The sequence below is a fragment of the Bos indicus x Bos taurus genome, chromosome 9 (genome assembly GCF_003369695.1).
Source record: "Bos indicus x Bos taurus breed Angus x Brahman F1 hybrid chromosome 9, Bos_hybrid_MaternalHap_v2.0, whole genome shotgun sequence".
NCBI lineage: Eukaryota > Metazoa > Chordata > Mammalia > Artiodactyla > Bovidae > Bos > Bos indicus x Bos taurus.
Window position 1 is genome coordinate 32950958 of NC_040084.1, and position 13667 is coordinate 32964624.

The 13667-nt window shown below is 41.2% G+C and overlaps 1 protein-coding gene across 1 annotated transcript in view; it reads right to left on the reverse strand.

Annotated features, from left to right (window-relative positions):
• Positions 1–13667, reverse strand: part of SLC35F1 (solute carrier family 35 member F1) — a 415450-nt gene that overhangs the window by 261772 nt on the left and 140011 nt on the right. The window lies entirely within an intron of this gene.

Genomic DNA, 13667 nt, shown 5'->3' on the forward strand with positions numbered 1-13667 from the left:
AGAAGGATGTTATAGCTAAAAGGATTTAAAATGAACAAAACTGTTTAAGAATGCCACAAAAAGAAAATTATATATTTAAACTATATTTTAAGCAAAAGACATTTTAATAATAAACCCAAAATAATTTTGCATGTTAGAGATAACACGTATAATATTAGCACTAGTTAACATTGTCTGAGTTGACGGAAAATCCTTAATACCTTGTTGCCCAACAAGAGGTAGCGGTCAACCCCAGGCCCCCTCTTGAAAGTGTTCTTAAGCCAGCACCTTAGGAATTTCTCCAGACCCCACCTGCACTGGAGGTTCCTGGTAATCTTGTCCTGTTTTTATGAAAATCAGAAATCTGAGGTTTCCCCTCATACTACCCTCTACTCCAGTATTCTTGCCTGGGAAATCCCATGGACTGAGGGAACCAGGCAGGCTACAGCCCATGGGATCACAAGAGTTGGCCATGACTTAGTGACTAAACCGCCACCACCGCTACCGCCACCCAGGTCCCATCCTTCAGATCAGCCCCTCAGTTCCATCTGGGCGTTTGGTTCCATCTGGTCTAGTTTCCTGGCCTCCCCTGCCTCCTTACTCTGCAAATTTCATAGAGAAGAGGTAACCCACACCTTGCCCTTAAGCTCCTTCCCGTGTAGAAAGAGACTCCAGACAAAAACGACAAGGCTTGAATAACTGAGGACACACTCAGAAGATTAAGACCCATTTTGAGATCTTTAATCTCAAGGACAATCCCAGGGATGAGGTTGCTGAGGAGGAGCTAAGTCATTCCAGAGAAACAGTCATACAGATTCTCCTTTTTCTGGAAGCCACCAACGTGGTTTCTCATAGGTGTGCCTCTGGCCCTGACTTCTGACTATGAACCAAAGTCTAGCCTGTCATGGATGCAAAGGCAAACCTGACCCTTGTTTGGGACCCTCCCTCAGCCCACTTAGTTTGGTCACAGGTGTTGGTCCATGACCAAGGTACTGCTCCCTCCAGGGGCCTTCTTATCCAAGCGCCTTTTTTGGCTCAAGTCTCATCCATCACTTGCCTCTAACTTTGCTTCACAAACTACAGTTCTGGCTCCAACAGTGGATGATAGGATGCTTTACCACCCAGCCTCAAGGCAACACTTCCAAGAATAACTTATTGGATTGAAGATGTCTTCCAGCATTTTACAAGATAACCAAGCATTATCACGATTCATGCTGTTATTGCCAATTTAATTTGAAAAATATAAAAAACCTTAGTCACTTTAAAAATAGATCCCTTCCTAAATGACAGTTCCTCTTAGAGTACACATGAGAGGCCACCAGCAATGGCTTTCAGAGGCATTCAGTGTCACAGAGACTGTTCTTCCAAATGTTCACTGTCCTGTCAAAACCAGGTTCCTTAAATCAAAAGTGACTACATAAAAAAGTTACCAAAAATGAAAAGCAACGCTTGTATCATAAATATTTAATCAATGAAGCCATTGATAAACCAACCAGAACTACATTACGATGCTTCCTGACTCGTTTAAACACAACAGTCTCAAGAATACAAAATTTAAAGTAGAATCTAGTAACAAACATCCCTTCAAACACCAATAAAGTAACATCTACTAATATTCCAAACTAGATGTTAACATCCAAACACTCTTTAAATACCCAGACATATTCATCGATTGAGAAGAATGGAAGATTGACTCACACGGCTAACCCAGCGGTGGGCTTCTCGCATACAGTTGGAAAAATGGAGCATGCCAGCATATCAAACCTGCTACCCATCAGTTCTAACAGATTAGGGTGAATCAGTGTCAGAGAGGAAATGAGGTGCCAGGTAATGTGAAATATCACCAGGGAAACAACTCCTGCAAAGATCTACATCATCTCTGATGCCAAGATGGCATGAAAAAAAGAATGCAAGACTCTGAAAAATGATCGCCTCTCTCTAATCTCAGGATGCAATTGTGCCAAAAAGAGGGAATTATATTCCCAGATGGAAAACAATCTTTGTTATCCCTAAGTAAAACATTTCGATCACACAGTCAAAAACATTCTTTAAAGGATTCTGATATTGTAGTATGATATGTGAGTAAGGCAGTATCCTTTTTATTTCTGTTCACACAATGGACAGACACTTACTGCAGAGAACTCTATCACCACGCTGTCTTCCCCCGGCCAAATAAATTCTGTTCCCAGGGCTCCCTCTCTCTGAATGCCTCATTGTCTAGAAAGTGCTTTTTCTGCCCCCAAAGCCTTGCTTATTGCCTACCAATTGGAAAAAGTTATGATGACAGCCAGAAAGAAATCAACACTCCAAAAGAGAACTCAAGGCATGAAAGTCAAGTCTCCAAAGATAAGAAAGGAGAAACGTTCAACAAACACGGAGTCATTCTCAGTCTTACTAATTATCAAATAAATTTACATTAAAATAACAATAGAGTACTGTTGAGCATATATTAAATTAGGAAAAAAGGAAAATTCTCAATGCTATCAATGTGGCATAACACAGAAATATAATGCTGTAAAAATAATGATGTATTAACTAGATTTTACTATTTTGGAATGTTATATGGTATTGTATATCCAGAATCATAAAAGTGTTTTTATATTTTGACCCAGTAATTAGAGAATTTATCCTAAAAAACTCTCAATCATAAAAATAATACTTGCATGAAGATGTTTATTACACATTCATCCATTCTTCTCCTGAGTTCAGTAAATCATTACTTTTATGACCATTGCTTTAAATTCTTTATCAAGTAGATTGCTTCTCTCCATTTCATTTAGTTCCTTTTCTGAAGTCTTGTCTTGTTCTTTTGATTGGAACATATTCCTCTGTCTCCTCGTCTTGACTAATTTTCTGTTTGTTTCTATGCTGCAGGAGACTGGGGTTTGATCCCTGGGTTGGGAAGATCCCCTGGAGGAGGGCATGGCAACCCACTCTGGTATTCTTGCCTGGAGAATTCCATGGACAGAGGAGCCTGACGGGCTACAGTCCATAGGGTCGCAAAGAGTCGAACATGAATGAGTGACTAACACACATGCACGCAGCTATATCAGCTCTCTCTCCTCATCTCGAAGAAATGGTCTTATTAAGAGATGCCCTTTGGGGCTCAAAAGTGCAGTCCTGCCTGGCCACCAGAGCCAGGAGCTCAGAGGCTGTCCCCTCTGTGGGCTGTGTGCACCCTGCTCTTAGGGCAGGACTGCAGCTGCGGTGGGGCACAGGTGGACAGAGCTTAGCTCCACTGGCAGTAAGACCCAGTTAAGGGGAGCTAACAGGTTAGATGGAGAATTCCAAATTGGTGCCCAACAGCAACAATACTGGCAAGGTAGCCTGTGATGATATAACTGGCTCCTGCCAGTGTCTCAGTCCCCAGGGAAGCATCTCACCTGGTTCCTGCCCCTCCAGCAGACACTTCAAAGTTAATATGTGGGTCCCCTTCATTTACAGTCTGCACACTTCTCAATCTGGTGTTTTTGCACTGATTCGGGTGACTAGTGAGTCTGTGCATGAGCCCTTTGAGAACAGGATTTCTGTTCTCTGCAGTTCTATAGTTTTCCTGGTCATATGTCCTATTGGTTTTCAAAAGCAGCTGTTTGAGGGGGGCTCATCTTTCCTGAGCAGGATCTAGGTGTTGGGAGTGCCTAATGTGGAGCTCAAATCCCTTGCTCTTCAGGGAAAAGATTTATACCTTTGTGGTTTCTCCCAGTTGTGGCTGGCCACAGCTGGAATGTGCTTTTTTCTTCCCTCATAACGGCCATATTCCTGCCTTTCCTGCATGTCTTGATGCTGTCCAGGTTCTTTTCATCTAGTTTTCAGATGGAATTATTCCACATGTAGTGGTAGATTTATTGTGTCTGTGGGAGGAGGTGAGTTCAGGGTTTTCCAATGTTGTTGTCTTGAACTGTCTCATGCATGCTAAGTTGCTTCACTCCTCTCCAACTCTTTGGGACCCAATGGGACCCGCCAGGCTCTTCTGTCCATGGGATTCTCCGGGCACGAATACTGGAGTGTGTTGCCCTGCCCTTCTCCGGGGGATCTTCTCGACCCAGAGATCAAACCTACATCTCCTATGTCTCCTGCATTGGCAGGTGGGTTCTTTACCACTACCTGGGAAGCTCTCTCTCTGATAGTAATTATTTTTGTGCACCATTGATTTAGACAAGGTGCTTTGAGAAAAGGACAAATATTCTTTTTGAACATAACAGAGTTTATGGAAAAGACTACCTCATCTAAATGTTCTCCTCCCTGCAAATACAAAATAGGAAAGGAATTTCTTTATTTTCTGAAAAAGATGTTAGTTGGTATTCTGTACTAACCCAGGATAAACTAGTTTCTCATAAAATTCTAATTCTTGTGCCTGCCTCATATAATAAAAAGAACATTAACATTTAAATTCTTGGGTTTTTCATAACTATTCTCTTAAATAAGAAAAAACAATGTATAGAAATAACTATGGACATTAATATATTTAATTGATAATAAACTTTTCCCTTAAACTTTATCTTTGTTTTTCTCACTGGTCAGATATGGAAGTGATTTGTAAAGGAGATAATACTTGATAATGCTAGCTAATAACTTATATTAAATTCTCTCCTGGTTTCCACTTATCTAGAAACATATTTTTCAGACTTCTTTTAAATTTGCTCCTCAAGTACTTCCCAACTATAACTAACTTTGTTTTGGAGCATCCTTGTTCAATAGTAACTAGATATTGAATTTACTCACACGGCAGAAACTGAGGTAAAGTCTTAGAGGTAGTATAGTTCAGACTCAGATTTTGTTTCACTGCCTCAGCCTCCTATTAGCATTTAGGGAATTCTATTTTCTTTTTTTAAGTTAAATTCTATTTTTTATTCTTTTCAATTTTAAATTCTGTTTTAATTCTTTTAATGGTTTGAAATTGCGTGTGAACAGCATCTGGGGGAGGTAAACTTGCATCTTGTGCCATGGATTGTTTACAGGTAGTGTTTAGCACCAAATGTCTTTCATATTTACCAAATGGCGAGGGACAGAGGGTGGTAGTTGCACGTCATCTCTCCAAGCATCATATCTAGACTTGGGAAGGCTTGCTCTACTAGACAAATGGCCTCAGGCCATTTCAGTCCAGTGTGTGAAACTGGACTTCCCAGATGACTCAGTGGTAAAGAATCTGCCTGTCAATGCAGGAGACACGGGACACCTGGGTTCTATCTCTGGGTCAGGAAGGTCCCCTGGAGGAGGAAAAGGCAACCTGCTCCAGTATTCTTCCTTTGGACAGAGGATCCTGGGGGTGCTACAGTCCATAAGGTTGCAAAGAGCCGGACGTGAGTGAACACGAGCACGTACACACAGTGTGTGAAATGAGAGGAGGCAGGGTCGATCTCTAGGAGTCATGAAGTATGGCAGACTGGAGACAAGCCTGGGAGTGATGGGCTCTGGATAAAACTAGGAAGGCGGTTTGGATCCAAATCATGGCAAAGCAAAACGTTAGTGCTTGGTCCTGGACGAGAAGTATACTGAGACCATATATTTAGTTCCTGATCATCACCACTCTGTTCTCCTTGGCACCATGATAAGCATCAAGATTATTTTCACACATAAAACCTTCCCCAGCAAGACAAGCCATTAACACCCCAAATCGGCTGGCAAGCCACACTGAGTATCCTTCCTGCACACTTCCGCAATGATTCTGGCTCTTTCTGAGGTCTTCCTTCTTTACACCCCTATCACATTTTATGTTGTTTCAACCATAACTCTCAGCTCTTAATATCTGCCATCTATTATTCCTCATTTTTTCCATGTATCATCTGGTTCCTCATCAATACTATGAATTACAAGGTACTGGTATAACATATTTTACACTTGCCCATGGCTGTATGATTGGCGAGTGACAAGTTTGTACTTATTATTAATTAATTTTTCTTCTAATGACAACAGTCGGAAAATTCTCTTATTTATCTTTCTTTTTAAAACACACACCACATCGCACTCATTACAATGTATAATTAGAAAATTACTCAATTATTCAATGAGGTACTGAGCAACAGTCAAGTGCAAAGCTGTCAACAGGGCTGACTCTACAATGGGTCCTTGGAAAGAATTAATGCATATTAAATAGAGGAACAAAAGGAAATATACTTGAAGCTTCTTTTTTTGGAGAATTAAATAATATGTTTCTAAGAGAAACAGATTCATAATGATAATTAAATGGATACAATTCTTAAATAGGCAAAGCTTTTATAATAGTAAGATGTAGACAAACCAGACAACTAGGAAACTTAAAGTACATTTTAAATCCAGATTGCAAAAATTCTTCACATGAACAATTCCTTTAATGAAACGTGTACACTATTTTCTATAACTTAATTTGATAGTCAAAGGGGAAAATCTTCTAGATGTCAATGGACTCATCTGTCAAGTTAGTTACAGAATGAGGGATTGCCCTTTCATAGAGGTTTGGTCAGCTCTGTGAAACCTCCACCTCCAGCCGATCCTCTCTTTAATGCCTTTTCACTGCTTAGGACATGGGCCAAGCTCCAGAAACATGGTTCATAGTAATGACCTGGCTGACCCCATCTTCTCCTTCAGCTCCTGGTCCCTAAGCCCCTGGTCCAACTAGGATGCAACAGGGAATTTTTTTCAGTTCCTCAAGCCTTATGCTTTTCTCCAGCCCTCTAAATCCATTCTTTTCTCTGCTTAAATCACTCTTTCTTTCCTTTCTTCTGTTGACTGGATAATTTCTGTTCTTCCTTAGCCTTAAGAAGTCTTCTCTGGTCCTGTGCCTTCCTCTCACAGTCAAGGTTAGCTGCGTGTGTGTGAAACTGCTTTAGTCGTGTCCAACTCTTTGTGACCCTATGGACTGTAGCCTGCCCAGGCTCCTCTGTCCATGGGATTTTCCAGGCAAGAATACTGGAGTGGGTTTCCATGCCCTCCTCCAGGGAATCCTCCTGACCCAGGGATCGAACCCACGTCTCTTTAGTCTCCTGTGTTGACAGGTGGGTTCTTTACCACTCGAGCCTCCTGGGAAGCCCCAAGGTCAGCTACTCCCTCTTTTAGGCCTTCAGTGTCTCTGGACCTCTATCACTGCACTGTTGCACTGTAATGCAATTGTCAGGTTTTTTGTTTTGTTCTGGTTTTTTGCCTTTATCCCCCACCAATACATGGAGAATTCTTTGAAAACAGCTACCATCTTGTTTATTGGTATGATTTCCAGTACAGGTTGTAAATCTTAATTATTAGAATTACCCACAGATAAGGCTTCTGAAGTTTGTAAACTCGCATTGTTGCAAAAATGGATGTTGTGGTGGAAGATACCATGTGTATTTGCTAATAAAGTCCAGGACAAAAAGAAACATTTGCTTTCAAAGAGGAACAGCTCAGTCTTTGAAGAATTCTTTATGAAGTTTGTCAGCCAACTTTATTTTTAATTGAAAAGAGTAAAAAGACAACTACAAAAAGTTCCTATCTGCTAAATATTGCTCAAATGCTTCACATAAAACCTAATACCCTAGAAACACTTAGTAGTTGCAGCCATCCCTCAAGGGCTCAAAGCCAATACAGAGAGCACCAAATTTATGAGATGAACGCACAGATTTTATGTCTACAAACATAATTCCCTTTTGAATTGAAGAGGATGTTATAAATTCTTTGTGTCTAACATTTGTAAAGATAAGAACAATAGAAGAAAAACTGCCACAACCCACCTTGACATGTCTACAATAGAACTACCCATCAGGCTGAATTGATGGGAGAGCAAAACAGCAGAGAGTTTCAGGAACTAAAATAGAACTTTTTTTTCTTTTTTTTTTTTTGGCAAAGCTTCTTGCCTTCCTGTGTTCAGCTGAAAAAATATGTGCGTAATAATTATTAGAATTTCTGAGAACACATCTTTTCCTGTTTTTTTTTCAGAGCTTCCTTAATGAAAATTTGTTCAAGTCTCCAGACTTAGTGTCTTTTCTTCAAGGTCCCAGTTGCTCTTGTATGAATGAAATACCTTGAGACTAAAATTGATGTCAGAAAAAGTGTTTTTCAGCATTGAACTTTTATTCTGGAAATCATTTCATCACAGGATCAGATTGAAGTGATCTAAAATCTTCAGTTCAGTTTTACATGGGACAAAGTCAGCTGCTGGTGGGACTTCGGTTTGTCCCTCCCCATGAACTTTAGGTCTGGGTGCAATCAGTGAAATTCAGGGCAATGAGCTGCAGCGGCTCAGCCAACTGGATTTACATCCTGGTTCCAGTAACAGCTACTGGGCCTTGGACAAGTCAGACTCTGTGTACCTCCATTTCCTCATCTAAAATGTGGGTCATGATGGCAGCCATCTCCTTTTTATTCCTTTGAGAACTAAATAATACAATTATTGGAAAACACTTAGCATTAGTTCCCATCCAGATGACCAGTGGGCAAATATGGCCCATCAGTTCAGTTCAGTTCAGTTCAGTCACTCAGTCGTGTCCAACTCTGCGACCCCATGAATCGCAGCACATAGACATCTTTTATTTGATCATTTTGGGTGATAAGAAATTGGCTTAGTGGCCACTTTAAAAATCAAGGAATTTCCCATAAAAAGTAAGATTTCTGGCTTCTTGAAAAAGCAAGAGGTCAAGTAGCAGATACTGTTAGTTGGTGACCACCCATATACCCATGTGTCTGCTATGGCTTACAGGGGCAATTCCCTTATCAACCAAAAGCTCCCCACTTCAAGCTATCTCCCTGCGTACAGTTATCATTGCCAGCCTCACAGTCCTCAAGAGCATGATTCTGGGTTGTGCCATAAGCAGTCTCTCAGGAGGTTTTCAAGGCTGATTAAACCTAGGTTGCCCACATGCATTAAGACACTTTAAAGAACAAAATTTTATTTTTTACAGCAGCTTTAGGTTCACAACAAAATTGATCAGAACTGCAGCAAGTTCCCTTATACTCCCTGCCCCTACACGTGCATAGCCTCCCCTTCTATCAATACCCCCCACCAGAGTGGTACCTTTGTCAAAATCAGTGAGCCTATATTGACAGATCATTATCACCCAAGTCCATAGCTTACACTAGTGTTCACGCTCCATGGTCTGCATTCTATGAGTTTGGACAAACATATATATATTACTAACAACATATGTCCATCATTACAGTATCATACAAAGTGGTCTCATTACCCTACAAAATCTTCTGTGTTAATGCATCTTTTATTAGCTTTCATCCCTCTCAGCTGCACTTACCCTTTTCCTCACCATGCTTCCTGGGACCCACTCCCAAATAAACTAACAGTACCCAAATTCTGCTTGCCAGGTGGAGCAGGGGTAAAGAATCACCTGCCAATACAAGAGACACAGGAGATGCAGGTTCAATCCTTGGGTTGGGAAGATCGAAATGGCAACTCCCTCCAGTATTCTTGCCTGGAGAATCCCATGAACAGAACAGTCTGGCCAGTTATAGTCCATGGGGTCCCAAAGACTTGGACACGACTGAGTGAGCACACACACACACCCAAATTCTAATCTCAGGATCTGCTTTTGGACAGATCATGGTCCTCTCTTCTAGATCAGCAACACCTGGAGCTAATAAGCAGATGCAGCCCCCAACTCCTCACAGACCCCACCACTCACACTATGCTGCACAAACACTTTCCCGTGGCCCACTGTCTGTGGACCTCTGAGCTTGCAACCCAAGAGCCAGACCAGCCCATTAATTTCTCAGAGAAAGCCACTGAACACAAACAGGAGCAATGATTGCCCAATTAGATAGAATTTCAATCTGGGCTAGAACCCAAAATCTATGGCTCTGAGTCCTGGGCTCTCAGATGCCCCATTTTCCCTGAAGCAGATGCCACTTACCATCAGCCTAAGAAATTCCTGTTTCCTTGTTCATAAATATTTTCTTGTCTTCATCAATTTCAATGCCCTCCTCTTCACTTGGATTTCAAGTGGATGAAGCTTGGGATTCCAGAGGAGAGAATATTTCTAGGCAGGAGAGGCTTCACAACTGAGCACCCACAGTCACCTCCCCACCCTCGCACTCCTGAGGGGATGCTGCTGATTGAAGCAGAAGAAAAGAGAAGGGTCAGATGGCAGCCCCAGAGACAGGACAGTGAGAGATCAGATGAAGCTCTGGGAATCTGGAGGAGAAAAGAGGGAGGAAAATGGATAGAAATTCTTTCCAATGAGATTAGAAAATCTAATTTGACTTCCTTCCTGTCTCAAAAATCCATCTGCAATTGAAAACTGTAGATAAAATCAATCTTGATATATCTTCAAATTGGAAAATGTGAGTCAGAGATCCTAGATGGAGGCCAAGTTCTACTCTCTAAATTGCTGTGTGACCTTTGGCAAGTAGCATTAACTCTCTGAGACTTTGTTTCCTCATCTGACAGATGGGTAAAACAGTAATCCCTGCTTACTGCTCTACTAACTCCAATCATATGTGAAGTACCCACAATATTCTAGGCACTACACTGGGAACTTTATGTATATCTTCTGGTTTATTCTCAAATTTGAGATTGGTTGTTATTGCCCTCATTTATCCGATAAGGAAATTGAAGCTAGAAGGCTTAGCCACACACCCGCAGTCACAGCTGTGAAGGCTGTAACTGAAATTCATGCCCAAGCTGATCAACTTCACAGCCTGTGCCCAGATCTCCATGCTACTCTTTGAAAAAGCACTTTGTAATGAGTACTAACATTATGAACCTCACATTTGAAGTATCATTAATCAATTTGAGAATAGATAGGAATGCAAAGGAGTCTCATTAATAGAACTGGTATTGGTTTCATGGTACCGTGAAATTTTAGCCACTATCACATTTTGGTCACTTATTGGTGACATGCCACAGTTCAGTTCAGTTGCTCAGTTGTGTCTGACTCTTTGCGACTCCATGGACTGCAGCACACCAGGTTTCCCTGTCTATCACCAACTCCTGGAGCTTACTCAAACTCAAATCCATCAAGTCGGTGATACCATCCAACCATCTCATCCTCTGTTGTCCCCTTTTCCTTCTGCCTTTAAACTTTCCCAGCATCAGGGTCTTTTCCAATGAGTCAGTTCTTCACATCAGGTGGCCACAATCACACTGGATTTTCAGCTTCAGCATCAGTCCTTCCAATGAATATTCAGGATTGATTTCCTTTAGGATTGACTGGTTTGATCTCCTTGCATTCCAAGGGGCTCTCAAGAGTCTTTTCCAACACCACAGTTCAAAAGCATCAATTCTTCAGTGCTCAGCTTTCTTTATAGTCCAACTCTCACATCCACACATAACTACTGGAAAAACCATAGCTTTGACTATATGGACCTTTGTCAGCAAAGTAATGCCTCTGCTTTTTAATATGCTATCTAGGTTGGTCATAGCTTTTCTTCCAAGGAAAAAGTGTCTTTTAATTTCATGGCTGCAGTTATCATCTGCAGTGATTTTGGAGCCCAAGATAATAAAGTCTGCCACTGTTTCTACTGTTTCCCCATCTATTTGCCATGAAGTAATGGGACTGGATGCCACTACAAACAAAGCTAGTGAAGGTGATGGAATTACAGTTGAGCTATTTCAAATCCTAAAAGATGATGCTGTTAAAGTGCTGCACTCAATATGCCAGCAAATTTGGAAAACTCTGCAGTGGCCACAAGACTGGAAGAGGTCAGTTTTCATTCCAATCCCAAAAAAGGACATGCCATGGTCATTACTGAATTTTGAGGAGAGTCAGATTGGAGACAAATCACATTTTACTTTGTGATGAACAGTGTATGAAAAGGCATTAAGTTAGTCATAGTGTTAAAGATGTTATACTTTGCTTACAAAGCCAATACACTTTCCAAAAGCACATGTGTCTGTAGATTCTTGCATTATTGTAGGAAAGTGTTCACAGATTTCTTTAAATGCCTGTGCATTTGAAGTATTTGGCTTCAAATAATTCAAGTACTCTATAACATAACGGAGAAGGCTATGGCACCCCACTCCAGTACTCTTGCCTGGAAAATCCCATGGATGGAGGAGCCTGGTAGGCTGCAGTCCATGGGGTCGCTAAGAGTCAGACACGACTGAGCGACTTCACTTTCTCTTTTCACTTTCATGCATTGGAGAAGGAAATGGCAACCCACTCCAGTGTTCTTGCCTGGAGAATCCCAGGGACAGGGAAGCCTGGTGGGCTGCCATCTAGGGGTCACACAGAGTCGGACACGACTGAAGTGACTTAGCATAGCATAGCATAGCATAGCATAACATAGCAGATGTATGATTATCTTGTTGAGTCACAATGTCATGAAAAAAGTATCCTGTCCAACCACCTATTTTCTCATCCACTAACTGACCTGAGTATCAATCCCAGATAAAACAGATACCTGGGAAAATGAACAAATGATGACAATGTCAAGAGAAGGAGAAAAATGAATCAGGACATATGATTATAGCATCCTTCTGTGGTTCCTCCAATATATGTCTCACTGGAATAAAATCATCAGCATCATCTCTAAGTATATATCTAGGCTGTTGGGGGTGGGCCCCATGCACTGAGACATTGCCCCTTCATCCTCCTTTTAGAAGCTCATATACACCCAGGCAGAAAATACCCAGTGAATTCCAAAGACATAGGAGTCAAGCGTGAGGGTTTTTGTGCAAATGTGATTGGGAAGAGAAGGAGGAATGTGAGAGGCGACTTCAGAAATTAAGACAAATAGCTGTGGGAGCTAAATGTCCAAAAGTAAATTTCTGGACTTCAAAGCTTCTCTATCAGTTCAGTTCAGTACACATCCATCAAGAGCTTCCTATAAGGCAGTCCCTGTGCTGTGTCCTTGCTACCCCTCGAGCCACAAACAGCATCTATCTAGTGAACTTGATCTCTTAGACCTTCTTAACTCAGACAACTGACAAATTGCTATGTTTACAGCTAGCAGCCTAGGAACTATTGCTTTCTTGTATGTTTTTCCTTCCTGGTGGCAAAGCATATCTTATTTCAAAATCTCTCCATGATGAGTGATGCAACCTGTGATGGAAGACACAATTCCAAAATGTGAAATTTCACCAGTTCTAATGTCACAAAGCCAATCATTTGAGAGTAAATATGTCAGACAAGGAGTCATTTCTCTGACAATTCATATTTTGCCTTTGAAAGAAATGGCATAACAAATAATCTGGAATTATTTTCTTGAAAAACTTTCTTCCTATCTAGTAGTGTATGCAAGACTTCATCTTGAAGTACTTACTTAAAACAGATTGCTGTACTTTATAATAGTACAAAATTTATCACATGAAGGATGTTCACAAGCTTTCTTTCTCCAATAGCTCCTAGCTCCCTCTCTTCCTTCCAAAATTAGAAGGAGAACATCTTGTGGAAAGAAAGGTTGATTCTGTTTCATGATAAAGTGCCGAGAAAGAAAAGGGTGATATTGAGGAATAAAAAGAGTTTAACTGAATGGGGAAGAGAACAGTTTGGGGTATGAAGATAATGGACAAAAGTAGAAAGAGGGTTTTTTAAAATGCAGCTATGACCTGTGTTGCTTTTCCCCCCTTCAAAAAAACCTGAGTAATTCTCAACTATCTGGGCTGTTAAGGGTCAATTATTTTGGCTCTTCAGCTGTGCATCTGACCACACTGCCCCACGAAGGCTGAACCAGGTGTGTCTGAAAGAGAAGCAAATGTTCGGGGTCTCCTGTCACAGCCTCTCAGCTGTTGGTGACTCAGAAAACACCTTCGCTGATCCAAAAGGAAAAGCCCTGGAGAAGAATTTCAGGCC